Source organism: Macrobrachium rosenbergii, chromosome 19, assembly GCF_040412425.1.
Source record: "Macrobrachium rosenbergii isolate ZJJX-2024 chromosome 19, ASM4041242v1, whole genome shotgun sequence".
NCBI lineage: Eukaryota > Metazoa > Arthropoda > Malacostraca > Decapoda > Palaemonidae > Macrobrachium > Macrobrachium rosenbergii.
Window position 1 is genome coordinate 25091271 of NC_089759.1, and position 16126 is coordinate 25107396.

General features: G+C 35.8%; 1 protein-coding gene across 2 annotated transcripts in view; it reads left to right on the plus strand.

The window, feature by feature from the left end:
* Nucleotides 1–201: 201 nt before the first annotated feature.
* LOC136848752 (cGMP-dependent 3',5'-cyclic phosphodiesterase-like) overlaps nucleotides 202–16126 on the plus strand; it is a 593212-nt gene continuing 577287 nt past the window's right edge. Inside the window, exon 1 of one of the 2 annotated variants that reach the window (XM_067121325.1) lies at nucleotides 202–630. The gene's annotated coding sequence lies outside the window, so the exon portion shown is untranslated. The remainder of the gene's footprint in view (nucleotides 631–16126) is intronic. The other variant, XM_067121322.1, reaches the window with a different exon arrangement.

The following is a 16126-nucleotide window of genomic DNA, read 5'->3' on the forward strand; positions in this document are numbered from 1 at the left end:
CATAAACATGACTAAAGTCAATGGTTCCCCCTTTAAATTTACTCCATTTTCTCTAATAAGAATAAGGCCGTCCTGCCATCTATCGACAAAATAAACAATTACATTGTTTACATATTTTCCCGAGAGATGGCGGCGCCGAAATTTTTCACAACTATTCGTTCAAGATTCATAACAACCGAGTTTCTGGTACTGTTCGTTCGTATGTGTACACACGTTACCGAGTGTCACTTGGTAGTGTCGTTCTGGTCGCATGTTTCTTCTGTTGCCAGTTTCTAGTAGCACTGTCGTCGATCAGCCGTGGATGTATGTACTCTAAGGAAGTGAATTAAGTTTTGTATATTCAGTGTTTTCCGTGGAAATAATGAAGTGAATACCCTCATGGCATTATGATAATTATGTGCTTATGCGGGTGATGGTAATAGTGAGTCGTGGAAGTGTTTACTTAGGGGAGCCCATTGTTAGTGAAAATAGTAAACAAATCGAGGAGTATACAAATCTATTTAAGGAGGTTTACGAGCCGTTTCCTGGATCTGAGTAGCTAAATAGAAAAAATCGAAACGTTGCCCGGGCAGTGAATGTTTCCGCTGGGTGGATCAGTTAGATGGGCCACGAGACATCCAACCTAGCAAGGTGAGTTTTTAATTCAGTTAGAGGGGATGAACCCGAGGTAACAAAATAAGATAGGAGGTCGTCTTTGCAAAGGAAAGTATTTAGACAAGGAGGACAGGGGTTTCGGTCGTTGATCTGAATTTTTTTTTTTTTTTTTTACCAGGTGACCTCGAAAATCATATGTATTCTGTTTAACGAATAATAATATGTACTGTTCACCCAGTCAACAGGAATACTTACACTCGATAATGTATTTAAAAGGCATGCTGAAACACGCACAAACACATGTACACACTATATATATATATATATATATATATATATATACTGTATATATATACATATATATACATAGAGTGTATGTGTGTGCTATATTAAATTTATATTTCTGCATGTTCAGGAATGCTAGAGAATTAAGATGGCAACCGGACACTTGTCCGTTATATATACTGTGTATATATACTATATATATATATATATATATATATATATATATATATATATATATATATATATATATATATATATATATATATATATATATATATATATATATATATATATGTGTGTGTGTGTGTGTGTGTGTGTGTGTGTGCGCATTCGTTTGGTATACATGTGTACTCGCGCATGTTATTTATCCGAATACCGCTTTATTATGCCGTTATGCATATGTATATACTAGTGTTCTTTAGATAAGTCGTAAAGCTTCAGCCCATGAAAGTTATCACTGACGTGATGTAGCTTAACAATATTTTTGTGACATAATAGTAATGTTTTAAACACTCAGTACTCTAGGTACTTGCATGCCGTTTTGTCATTGTGTGGTGTGAAACTGTGATTACATTATATTTTTGTCCAAAAGCTTGAAACTTGGCTTTTTTGGATTAACACACACATACACACACATACTGTATATATTTATGTGTGGGTGTGTGTGTTTTCTTAATCCAAAAAAGCCTGGTTTCAGGGGTTTGGACAAAAATATAACGCAATCAAAGAGTGTTTAAAATACTACTATTACGTCACGCAAATCTTGTTAAGCTATCACGTCAGTGATAACTTTCATGGTGGAAGCTTTATAACTTATAATATCTAAAGAACACATTATATATATATATATATATATATATATATATATATATATATATATATATATAGGCTATATATAATGTGTATGCCTGCGCGTGCGTGCGTGCCTCGTGGCAAAGGTAACTTTCTTGTTTACTGAGACAGGGGACTGTAATTAGACTCCCTGCGACGACAGGAGAGAATACTCGACTCGAGCATTGAGATGTGTACCTGGTAGTTTGATGATTGGTGTAAAGGGGCATAATGCTAAAATCGTCTTCTCAGTATATTTGATAAGACCGGGAAGCATCGTTTCTTATGGCACTACCCATTCCAGTGTGAAAAAGCTTGAATATTGTCAGAGCCAGTTGATATTGACTGGTATTGATAGTATGTAGGACTAACGCCCTAGAGTGTGGGAATACCTTTGGATACTTATTTGCAGTGGCCTAAGGAAGAGTAACACGATCATCACAATTATTATTATTATATATTATTTTTTTTTTGTAATTCTTTCAGGGTACCCCTGCTTAATATGGGGTTTGCAACCCTGAACCTATCACACACACACACACACACACACACACATTTATATATATATATATATATATATATATATATATATATATATACAGTATATATGTGTATATATTGTATAAACTGTATATAGTATATATAGTGAATTCACGTATTTGATTTTTGTGTAACAACAGTAGTCGACAAAAAATGAACTCCATGTATAGACTTGCAGTCGTCCTGCTCAGGGACAGCCTCTTTCACCACGGGCCGCAATTCAAGCGTGCACAATGAAAGTATCATGATGGTCCGAGCCTCAGGTCGGTTGGTAATTTCCATATATATATATATATATATACATATATATATATATATATATATATATATATATATATATATATATATACTTTGCATATATAATATGTATATATATACTTTGTATATATATGTATATGCACAGTATATACAGATGTATGTGCGTGTGTGTGTATTTTTTTTATAAACAACGCATGTAACTATGATTTCGTTAACGCAATCACGTGTATGAAGACGGATGCAGCAACGAATGTGGTGGAAGTTTCTGCGCCGGGCATTCATTCTTGAATCAGCAGTTAAAGGGTGAATGGAGCTGAGACTATTATTTTATTTTTTCTTTGAAGATAACTTCTATAAGGATAAACAACTTCTTGTTAAAAACATATATCTACGTATAAGGCTATATACATTTGGCTGCCCATTCTGTAGTTAAGGTAGACCATTGTAATAAAGAAAGCAGAATTTCGAACAAAATTATTATAAGAGCGGTCTTCGTGCTATTAGAGTTGAGAGGTGCCAGCAGATCTGTCTCCCGTGCTGATGAGGACTACAGATATTAAAAGTCTACATACAGGTGTTGGAGGGATAGGGTTACAGTGACTGAGCCATGTGTTAACGCTCTCTCCTTAAAGCACCCGAGCAGTACTCTAATGATAGGAAGTTTTGAAAAATGCCACTCAAAGAAACATTACGTACTGTAAAGGCTTCGCAAATGGTGCTTTAATAAGCTATTGCTCACGTGTGGATACCAGAAATGCAATATCATGTCATTTGATTATTTACGTAATATTTCCTTTCACAGAGTTGTACATCTGATAAATTGTCTGGTTTCCTCATTTGTTTTGTTAATTTTCAGAACGATTTGCCGTCTCCAAGTAGTTTACGCGGGCTTTGTTGCTAGGCCTATTGTCACTTCTGTATTCTCGTGTATCAATTTGTAATTGTCCTTCCTCCATTCTCCTGTACGAAAATCATCTCAGTCGTTGATATCTAGGTTTATATTCCAGACTCTGAGTACAGTATCACTCTGCTACAACCTAATCTTGATACGATTTTTTCGCTATTCTGTAGTCGTACCTAATAAATGACGGGGATTAAATTTCGAATTTAGACTCCGGATATCGGTGGGAATGGAGAACACGCAGACCTAGCCTTCCCCGAAGAACGCAACCGTTTTTGTTAAGGAGAAATATTGCATTATCTAAAACTCTTCATAACAGCGATCTGCATCGTGATGATTAGTGCGCACTTGTTTACTTGCATATTCACAATTTCTAGAAGCAGTCCATAATCAAACCCCCAAAACTTGAGGTAAGTGTCCACTTTATCCGGACTGGCTATATGAAATCCGTCATGCGAGATGCTCCGCCCCTCCCAAAACAAACTGCCATCATTAGACACGTTGCCAGTTTTATCGCCACTCTTAATAATACGTTTTCAGTAGAGAGAGGGTGGAAGATGTCTTTCTAAAACATTGCTTATAAATTTTCATATACTATTAATACAGACATTTTAAATAGTATAAATGTTGCAGTTGACTGCTATTGAACAGCCAATTATATTATTCTGTGCGTGAACCATGGTAGATTAATTGGTCGCTCATCCAAAGTTTGTCACACCAAATGGAAGATACGAATCTTAGCCTTCCCCTCACGCAAGGCTGCGGTTCGAATTCTGCAGTTGATTCACGGTCTGGTAAAACATTTGCATTTCGGATTCACAGATGTTACAAAATTCTACTCCTGTATCACGAGTACTTAATCTGGTTAAAGGCAACTGAATTATTTATGACAAATACCTCACTTTCAGTTTGAGGTGTAAATGTAGAACTGAATTATATCTACATTTATATAATATATGAACCTATATATATGTAAACCAGCTTTCATGAAAGTTAACTAAATTAAGTAGGAAATAAAATCTTTTTATAAAATCGCCATTGTATACAGAATCCTGCAAAGCATTACTAGGCCTATATGTGTTAACCGTTAAATGATGTTCACAAAAGAAAAAGAAAGTTTATTTGAACAAAACTTGATGATCAGGCGTAAGATTTATAAACTTGTAATTTTGAATGCTTTGGAAAATCAGTGTAAATGAGTGGTCACAAAGATGATCAAATTCAGTAACCAAATAAGTTGAACCATGTTTGCAACATCTAATATGAGCATGACTCAGCAGTGGGTAATGAAGAGATTCATTACGGCTCTGATTTCCTCCTATTTAAATGGCTACCCTAACGAGCAACTACTAAAAGGCTTGAATTCAGCACGCGTACCTGTCAAATAAAATTAAGTATACCTTAGTTTTACCAGACCACTGAGCTGATTAACAGCCCTCCTAGGGCTGGCCCGAAGGCTTAGACTTATTTTACGTGGCTAAGAACCAACTGGTTACTTAGCAAAGGGACCAACAGCTTATTGTGGAATCCGAACCACATTCTAGCGAGAAATGAATTTCTATCACCAGAAATAAATTCCTCTAACTCTTCATCAGCCGGCCGGGGAATTGAACTCCGGCCCATCGAGTGACAGTTCGCAGCTCTACCTTCATCCAACGAAGAGCTAGCGTAACCTGTCAGTGTCTGTAAATACAGTGTTTTACAAGTACTCACAAAATATATTTACAAGTTGTGTTATAAGCAATGCTCAGAATGTGTTCGCTTGTGTTTGCAAGGGCAGTGTACTTATTGATAAACCTTTTTTCTGGGCCATTAATGGTTTCGCATTAGGTACCCAATTATGTTTTACATGCCCTATTGAAAGAGTACGGTAGTTGTCAATATCTTTTGCCGCTTCCCGGATGGCTAAACGAAACTCCAATTAGTAATACACGAGTTAGTAAATTGAGGTAAGAAGTAAGGCTTCAGAGTCTCTACCAAGAAGACTACCATTTTGTATCTTGGCCTGTTCTAGGAATGCATGCACTCGGACCCAGACCTTCATCTTGATGTTTTAATTTTAAGCAGAAAGCTTTCTTGGGTTCTTAATCCGTGGCATATTAAAAGTAAATGCCTAGAAGCTTTTGCGCATCCAGAAAGTTGTGCCCCACACTAATTAAGAATCTTGTGGGCAAACATCAACAAAACCCTGTAAATCTCTTATCATTTTCATGTTTTTATATTTCAAGTTCCAAGTCCGGTTGAGTTTTATCGAATGTCATCTCTCCTACAGTTGAGGATACAAAGACTGCACACAACTTTCCCCACCCTTTTAGATTTAGAATTTTTAAGGTTTTAGAAAAGGTGAATATTTTAAGCAATGCTTACATTCACTATGGTAAAATTCTGTAGGTTTGTGTGGTTAATATCCTTACGATTCCGTAAGTGCTTCGCAGCCCCTGTAAATTTTCAGTAACGACTATCCAGTAATACTGCAAATTTTACAGTAGTTATTTTTGCACGAGTGCCTGAGAAGCGAAATTTCATATAGTTCGGTGCCAGCCCATATAAACATAATGGAAACAGATAGGCAGAGCAACTAGGATAGTCGGCAGCAACACAGTTCTTCGGTCATGTGGTGTTCCTAAATTACAATATCAATCTAGAGTTTGTGACAGTAGCAATCATATGAAATAAGCCCCACCAAAGTGAAAGAAATTGCATTAAATATACATTATAGGAAATACGGCACGATGCCCCAAAAATGGGACGCTGTCACGTCCCGTGTTCGTATTGGCAATACACGGTTGTACCCTAATTACGTTAACCCTATGTTGGTCTGATATCACAGTTTTCAGGAGAGGCCATATTATTAGGGACAGTAGGGACACAGTTGGTACCGTGGTAATTATAATTCGGTCAGATTTTTGGAAGAGAACATTATTTACAATTTTAGCGTGACTATAGTTTTATTACAGAAGCTGGTGTCCAGGAAAAATATTACATTAATATGCTTTCTTTTAATCTTCTAGATGTAACTGATTTAGCACCTTGTCGATGTCATATTTTTATGTATTTTTCCTATTTATCCAGCATACCAGTGTTTATAATTTTTATAGTACAATAGCTCATCAGTCATATACTTTTTAATAATTCGCTGCATATTTTTTTTATCGGAAATTGGTATGAAAATGTATTTTATACTTTTTACAAATGAATCTGAAATGACGACATATGTTGGGCATCAGTGATCCTGGTAGTAGGTCGCCAAATAATTTACAATCAGTCACTAAACACACAAACGTACACATAACCTAAGCACATACTAATACATTACGTTGCTAAACTAGGTTACGGAATGCATTTAACAAGTGCAGGCGCATCCATACTTGCGTATTAAAGTAGTAATATAGAAATATGCTTGTAAAATAGTCGCTGCAAGATAAGTATTCATGCTAACCTTGGTTACATATTTAAATGTCCTTTGCAGTTCATTTATTTACGTTAAATTGCCAAACAACTGGTAACTAGTGATTATTGCCTTTGATATCCTGTTATTTACCTTACCAGTATTAGATGTTCGTCGCAGATTATACCATGTAAGTGTATAGATTTTATATTGGAAGATGATTCGAATGTCATATATATAAATAAACCTTTCATTTTCTTGACAGGAACATGTACTTGGATGCTGTGTGTGTGTGTGTGTGTGTGTGTGAGAGAGAGAGAGAGAGAGAGAGAGAGAGAGAGAGAGAGAGAGAGAGAGAGATTTAGCTACCCATCTTTTTTGCGTTGGTAATTACGAATATACTGTATATATGATACTTCTAGTTTCTGTATCATGTGTAGAGAGAGGAGGGAGGGAGAGTGGGTTTGTCTCAGCAACCGGTTTTACACTGAAGTTTATTATTATACGAGATTCCTTATTCGAGAGAGAGAGAGAGAGAGAGAGAGAGAGAGAGAGAGAGAGAGAGAGAGAGAGAAACTGGCGTGCGCATTTGTGTTACATATCCTCGACGCGACGCGGTGAATGGCAAAACCAGATGAAGTTGGTCCAAGAAGAGAATGAACCAGATCATGGATATCGTTAAAAAGTGAAATAAACGTTTTTCTTATTTTCCCCCCTGTCGTTTATTATCGTCCCCGTTTCCGGAGGGCCCTTGACACGGCCTTTTATGATTATGATTGAAGTGGGAAATTCGAAAATTTGCAAAGATATGTCATAAAAATGTGAAACTCATTACATTATTCGTCCCTTGTTTTGGGCCTGACTTACCCCGGAGCAATAGAGGTAATATTTGCTAGTTCCCATAAGAGATATTTTATTCGTATGAGTTCGCAAGTATATAAGTGTATATGACTGCTTATAGGCTATATAAAATAAATGACGCCCACGCAAACTCACATACCCATATGTATAATATATATATATATATATATATATATATATATATATATATATATATATATATATATATATATATATATATATATATATATATATATACATACATATACACACATATAGACTATATATATATATATATATATATATATATATATATATATATATATATATATATGTATGTATGTATGTATGTAGTTTAACTACCTTTTATTTTCTTTATTTCATCAAATGTTTAGTTAGCTTTTCATTTTTTAGTTTTCTGTAAAAAAATTTGAGATGGCTATTTGTCTCTCCGTCTGCACTTTTTCTGTACGCCCTCAGACCTTAAAAACTACTGAGGCTAGAGGGCTGCAAATTGGTATGTTGATCATCCACCCTCCAATCATCAAACATACCAAACTACAGCCTTGTAGACTCAGTGGTTTTTATTTTATTTAAGGTTAAATTTAGCCATGATCGTGTGTCTGCAACAACACAGGCCACCAACGGCCCGTGGCTGAAAATTTCATGGGCTGCGGCTGAGAGTTTCATACAGCATTATACGCTGTACAGAAAACTCGGCTCCGAAGAAACTTCGGCGCATTTTTTACTTGTTTTTTTGAAGGAAATGCTTTCGATTTACGCGAAACATGTCAGTCTGACGCACAGGCACTGATCTGAACATTTCATTTGTCAAACAATATTGGATGCGTACGAACCTCAACAGGTTTTGTCTATCGTTTCAAATGAATATTCTCTTCAAGCAAATACCTCCATTACACATCTCGATCGAAAAGCCATTTCCTGTATCGTTTTTCACGAGTTGTTAATTAGCGTATTGCATCTTCATATTGCTGTTCATTCTCTTTATGTTTAATAATAACCAATCAAGTTGCTTTTTTGGTAAAATTATTTAAATTAACATTTTATCATCTTTGGGATATAAACGCCTGCTGTGAATCACGCTGTTGGATTTTTGTCCTCTTTATGACCCATTACCCTTGCTACGAGACTCTTAGGCACTGTTACAAGTTTCGGTAACGTTCATGGGAGTTTATATGCCAGCAGTGTCTGACATTCATTGGTTCTTCCGTCTCAGGTCTGACCAAACCCAGCGGTACTCAGCTTCACTGATCTTAAAAGGGGCTGCTCCATGAGTAAGAGCCCGTGCTTGCATAAGACCAGCTTAATCATAAACAACAACAGCAACGACCAAGTCGTGAACACTTTGCTGCACACTCCAGTCTAGAAAGAATTAATGAAAGTTTTTGTATCTGCTTGTTTCATTAAATAGCCTTGTGATGTTTACTAGATTAACTAGATGCTGATTATGTTTGAGCAGGGAGGTCTCATTTAAATTAAGCCGGCGGAGAATATGTTGATTAATATTCTGCCCCTTTCCCTTCTACTCTCTCTTAATTTGAAATGTGTTGTGAGAGTTTTACTTGCTTGGAGTCAGTCTCTTTGATCATCTGTGTCTTCAGTGGTTGTGCTTCCTCGTCACTGAGGGGAAATTTGCTGTATATTGCAATTGAAGATAGCTCACTATCATCCATCAGCTGTTGTTGTGAAGTGAGAGAGAGAGAGAGAGAGAAATGTTTTTTTTATGAAAGAAATAACCTCTCTTATGCGTAGATCTTTAAAATTTTTACATACGTTTTTGATGTTACTGGGGTTATTCATGTTTCTTTTGTTTTCTTCGAAGACTGTTGACGATTTTGCCACTTTGCTGTGCTTTCTATTCCATTTTGTTCTTTAGAGAATCAGTTAAGCAGGATTTTCTTATATATATATATATATATATATATATATATATATATATATATATATATATATATATATATATATATATAAAATTTTATCACATCACCGTGATTAATATACAAGCATTAAGCCCACGAGGCGACGAACTTATTATCAACTGAAAAATTCGCCTTCGGGCCACATACAGGAAAATATGTTATTTCCGAGGTAGAGCGAATTGGATTTTAAAGGACGTTTGTAGCTTAATGCTTGTATATGATGTGATGTGATAAAATTCATTCATAATATGGTTGCGTGCGACAAACGCACTACACGGCTAACATGGCAGAGGTGGGTTGATATCGATTCTGATTACAAATACCTGAGTTCGACAGTGATTTGTAGGTGGGAGTCGGTATCAACTTACACCTCCCTTGATGGCCGTGTCGTTTAAGGCGTCACTGTAGTCCTGAGTTCTTGTCTCCCGTGGTTCGAGCCCACGAGACGACGAACACATTATCAACTAAAAAATTTCAAAATTTCCCTTCGGGTAACATATATGAAAATATATTATTTCCGAGGTAGAGTGAATTGGATATTAAAGGACGTTTGTAGCTTAAATCTTATATATATATATATATATATATATATATATATATATATATATATATATATATATATATATATATATATATATATATATTATTATTATCTTCACCAAAACAGGTATAGGCTATGAACCTTTAGTTAACTTTGGGCAATGACATTAATTTAATTAAAACAGCCTTAAATTTTTCTCTAAGTAGTGTAGCCTATATGCGGTAATTATAACGTTTTCTTCCTTTCGTTTGCTAATATTATTTAACATATAGCCTATTCATGTACTGTAGACTTTCTGTGTTATTTATTATGATCACCACTACTTTTGCTATGTTTCTGGTTCCGTCTTCCACGGTATTTCTCTCACCCGCTTCATTGCTCTTTCCATACCGTCTTTCATGCATCGGTAATTATCTTTAAAAATATTTATTTCTCAATTAATTTTCTGAAGAAAAACTCGGCGTCCTTTATTTCGTGGTACGAACAAATACCGCAAGTTTGTCGGAGGTCTGGAAAAGGCGTTATGTAAGGGTGGACAGAGATCTTAATTCATTTAAGAGCAGAAGTCCGTGTGTTATTTAATAAATAGCCTCTTTTTCCTTGAAAGTATTAAGAGTCATCTTTCCAAGTGGATTAATGTTTTGTCTAGTGAATTATAATACCAAGCCTTAGAAATGCCATCTCTGAAGAAATATAACGCAATATATTTTCCTCGAATGGGCTGGTGGCGATACAGGTGGCTCTCTTCCCAGTAGGTTATACAGGGATGTGCGTTTTTTACCCCTTTTGTTTAGCTGGCTGTCAGGGGAGATACAAAAGTAATCCATATCAAGAATTGCCACATTTCCCCTTCTGAAATGTTTCTTTTCTCTTGTATTCGTGTCTCTTCTGTATATGGGCTTCGAATTATAGCGTTTAAATCATTTCCACTCGTGTGTGCTTCCTCTGAAGTTCCCATTATTTTGCCACTTGGTGGAGCAGTTGAAGATCATTACTCTAATTATGTTGAAATGGTCTTCTGATGCAGAATGAACCAGATTTGAGCTGGTTTCGATACTGTAAGATTTCCCTTTATTTAAGAGGAGAAATAGTTTTATTTTGCAGGGAACTAAACTTGAGTACTGGATTTACAGTTTTTCGTGAAAAAGTAGGGTTACTGCATGAGATGGTTTCATAGAAAGGATACAGGTTACTGCTACCTATAACTCTTTTACTGCTGAAGCGACCAGCAACCTGTCTGCAGCTTCATACACCAAGTAGTATACCATCGGTGCAACCTGCATTGGTAACTGACAGGGCTGAACAGTCAGTCGTAACCTTATTTGAAATTAGTATGTTAATTATACATACTCTGTACTCAACAAGATGTTATCATTCACTTGTTGCTAAACGGTTTATCGTTTGTAATGCTGTTTGGGGAAATATGTAGGAGGGGATAGGTTATAACAGAAGCCTCCGTCTGCCTATGTCTCTGTCTCTTTGTTTGCTCGTCCGTCCGCCTGTCCGTGTATCCGCCAAAGTTAACACAAAGCACTGAACGGGATCTGTGATTATTTATAAGGTGTCATATATATGACAGTTTATTTTGTGTTCATAATTTGTAATTATTTATGGCGGTCTCCGTTGGCTGGGAGTTCAGTGTTAAGTCTCTTACCACTTCAACACCTTATCGCACCTTGCTTTAGGGTGAGGGCCAGTACAGGCACAATGTCAGCTTAAAGGAACCAACAAACCATTTTGAGTAAACCACCGGTCGTGGCGAGCACGTTTATTAGCTTGTAATTAGAAAATTCAGCGGTATCTAATTGTATAAAGTCGGTTATTCGTCCTGTTAGTTATGTATATTATTTGAGGCCAGGGGACATTGGAAGTCTATGGAAAGGCCGTGCAAATGAACTCCCGTCAGCTAATTGTCAGTGTTTTTCTTCTCTTGTGAGGGACACTGACAATGTAATTTCAGGGGCAGAGGAGTCCCAGGAACTTTTCTCTGTTAGTGCATCCCATTCTGATAGTTTCTTGAATGAAACCTCATGTTGAGAGCGAGATGATACCGGTATATCTTTTCGTAATGCCCTGTCGTTGCATTCGTCACGAAAAATGCATTTGTGCTCTTTAAGTTTGGTATTGGTTATCAAATCTATCACATAATTTTTTGTTTATGTTTTCTCTTTACATAAGCGGGAAGGCAACCGTGGTTTTAAGACTGCCTGAACACCATTCCCTGGAGGGCATCAGTCTGAGTAGCTGCCTCCCGCAGGTACTTTTTCTGGTGAGGCAAGGCTGGAACCTGTGTTGGCGTATTGCACCATGTCATCTTGACTCTCTCTCTCTCTCTCTCTCTCTCTCTCTCTCTCTCTCTCTCTCTCTCTCTCTCTCTCTCTCTCTATATATATATATATATATAATTTATATACATACTTATATATATATATATATATAAATAGGCCTATATATATGTATATATATATATATATATATATATATATATATATATATATATATATATATATATATATATATGTATATATATATATATACACACACAACCACTCATATATATATATATATATATATATATATATATATATATATACATATATATATATATATATATATATATATATATATATATATATATATATATATATATATATATATATATATATATATAGAGAGAGAGAGAGAGAGAGAGAGAGAGAGAGAGAGAGAGAGAGAGAGAGATAGTTTACCGATTTTACAAATGACATTTTTATATTTTCAAATATTAAGACAAATAAACCACTGTTATCGAATTCCATTCCTTTAGGTATACCCCAAAAGCTTTACGTTTCAAGATGGCTAGGCGGGGTCACCCTGTTCATGATCAAAAAGGCATAACGTAAGAATCCTGGGCATGCTAGGATACCTCATCATAGGTAATTCCCAAAAGACATACGTGTGTCCGTGGTTCGATTCAGACCAACTACCACCAGTCGACCCAGCTGTGAATGGCACCTAAGGTTAGTTGGTAATCAGGGAAGGGGAATTGGCCTCTCCACCTAATACGCTATATATATATATATATATATATATATATATATATATATTAATTAATTAATTTATATGTATGCAAATATATACAGTAGCATATATGCTCTTTCACGTGTGTCCCGATGGAAATGCATATTCAAGGCGTATGCTGACTGACTGACTGACTGACGAGAGAGAGAGAGAGAGAGAGAGAGAGAGAGAGAGAGAGAGAGAGAGAGAGAGAGAGAGAGAGAGAGACATGCTTTTAAATAAAGTGATAATAATCTTGTTAAATACTCTTTTAAATATTATACATTATGAAAATGAATCTGTTCTAAATCCCCGCTATTTAAAAGCCCTTTTGCATCCCTCGTCTAAATATAGACGAAGTGAGTTGTTTTCAAGATTCAAAATAAAAGTTTCATTGAGCGGAGGGGGAGACATTCTCTCGTACCCCAGGCCGAGGGGGAAAGCAAGTAAATGCCAGATATTACCACATTATCGTTGTAAAGTAGTAACATTTCGCCAAATCTTTCTAAGGTTTCCTCCTTGTAAGTTCGGCGGTTTCTCCTCCTAAACTTAGAACACGAAACTGCTGAGTGCTGTGGCAGTGCTATTGCCAAGGATTTTTGCTACACTTTATTTTGTCGGCTTTTACTTTTGTCGTACCATTGAAATTCTTGTTCTCGACGATAGACTACACATAGGCTAATTGTTGTTCTTACTTGATTTCCTGTTCGCAAGCAGTAGTCAAAGGTTTAGCAACCCCCTGCTCTCTCTCTCTCTCTCTCTCTCTCTCTCTCTCTCTCTCTCTCTCTCTCTCTCTCTCGCACATTTTTTCCCAGCATTGTCGTTAGAAGTTATCATGCGGAAATGTCATGTATTTCAAGATATTCCTGGGTCATTTCCGCGATTAGGTCAGACTCTCATAATTATGTTTGAGAAAAAGCAGATAAAATCAGTTGAAACTAACTGGTCATCGTTCCGCAATTATTTTGAAAAGGATGACAGATGTCCATAGATATTGGTATATTTACTTAATGATTAATTCATTCATGCAAGTATTTTATAAATGAATGGCCACGTTTCACAGTTGTTTCAGAATCATCTACTGAAGAATGAGACTTCTTACCTGTCTTCCGAGTCGTTCGTTCTTTTTTTGTTGCGATTTCGACACGGTCTGGTTCTCCTTTTAGAATTCAGGCGCCGTGAGAGGCAGCGTCATTTGAAAAGACTTTTTAATTTACCTTTACCTTCGTTCATCTTTTTAAGTTCATTTTATGGCAACATCTTATTTTGTACGGATATTAAAAGATGCGTTAATACAGCGATACGTTACTTTAGGTAATCGATTCTTAGGCAAGTCTGGATGTAATGCCAAGTTATGCACTAGAAAGTAGAAAATAAAGAAGTAAGTATTCAGTGCATTAATACGTGGACAAAACATCATAGCGTGTTTAAGCACTACCTGAAAGAAACACACACAAGTATACATATACATAAATACATTATATATATATGTATGTATATATAGGTTATATATATATATATATATATATATATATATATATATATATATATATATATATATATATATATATATGTACGTTATTTGTGTGTACGTGTGTGTGTGTACGTGTGTATGTGTATGTGTGAGCGCGCACGGATGTATTTGTGCAAGTAGGTGTGTTTCAAACACGAAAGTAGCGTTTTCTGTTACTTATCATACGTACTTTGGAATGCCGTGTATTAGGTTAATATCGTAAAATTTTGCATCGTTTATAATACCGAGAATGCCAGACCTGAAGTAGTTTCTGACCGGGCCATTAAGAAACGTCAAGAAATGAATCAATCCCAAAAGCAGAAGACAGTTATGGAATGTATCTCTTATCCTCCGAGGATTTTCTTTCGGTCCGTATGAAACCTATCCGACCTTTCGGGGTTCTGATTATCTGTGGTGGGTCTCTTCCACTGCCTCTCCTCTCCGCCATGGTGGATCAAAAGCCTTCTGGCCTTATCGCCAGCCCCAATCTCACATTTAATCTAGATTCACTTCCACTCCGCCAAAATGGGGTCTCTCTCCAGCTTCATCTTCCGTTTTACTTCTTGAAGATGTTTTTTGTGTAATTAATAATTAAAGTGATACGAGCGCACATGCACGCACGCCCGTTGTATATACTCATGAGCGCATATATATATATATATATATATATATATATATATATATATATATATATATATATATATGCATATACTGTATATATAATATATATATGTATATATAATATATATATATATATATATATATATATATATATATATATATATATATATATATATGTATATGTATGTATATATATGTATATGTATATAGGCCTATATGTACAGACACATGTGCGCATGCTCACACGTGCACACATATGTATTTTATATATATATGTACGTATATAGGCTATATAGGCTAAATAAAGACAAATGCCAAGAAGAAAAAATGAAGCAACACAGTGGTTGCTAGGCCTTTCGATACACGGTCCTTTACTAGCTAGTAAAGGACCGTGTGTCGAAAGGCCTAGCAACCACCTGTTGCTTCACTTTTCCTTCGTGGCATTTGCCTTTATTTATACATTCATCACGTTCCAATCTTCATGAACCAGTTATAGGCACACACACACACACACACACACACACACACATATATATATATATATATATATATATATATATATATATATATATATATATATATATAGAGAGAGAGAGAGAGAGAGAGAGAGAGAGAGAGAGAGAGAGAGAGAGAGAGAGAGAGACTGATTATACGGGAAAACGCAACGTGCGCTTGCAATGTATTTGTTTGTGTATGCATTTATGTATACACGTATGTATATATGTATATGTTTTGTTCGATTCGGAAGTGGCATGAGGAAGGAGAAGAGGAAGACCTAGCAAGTGCCAGTCTAGTGGCGTGGAAGGGGTACAGAACCTAAGGACCACAATATCCA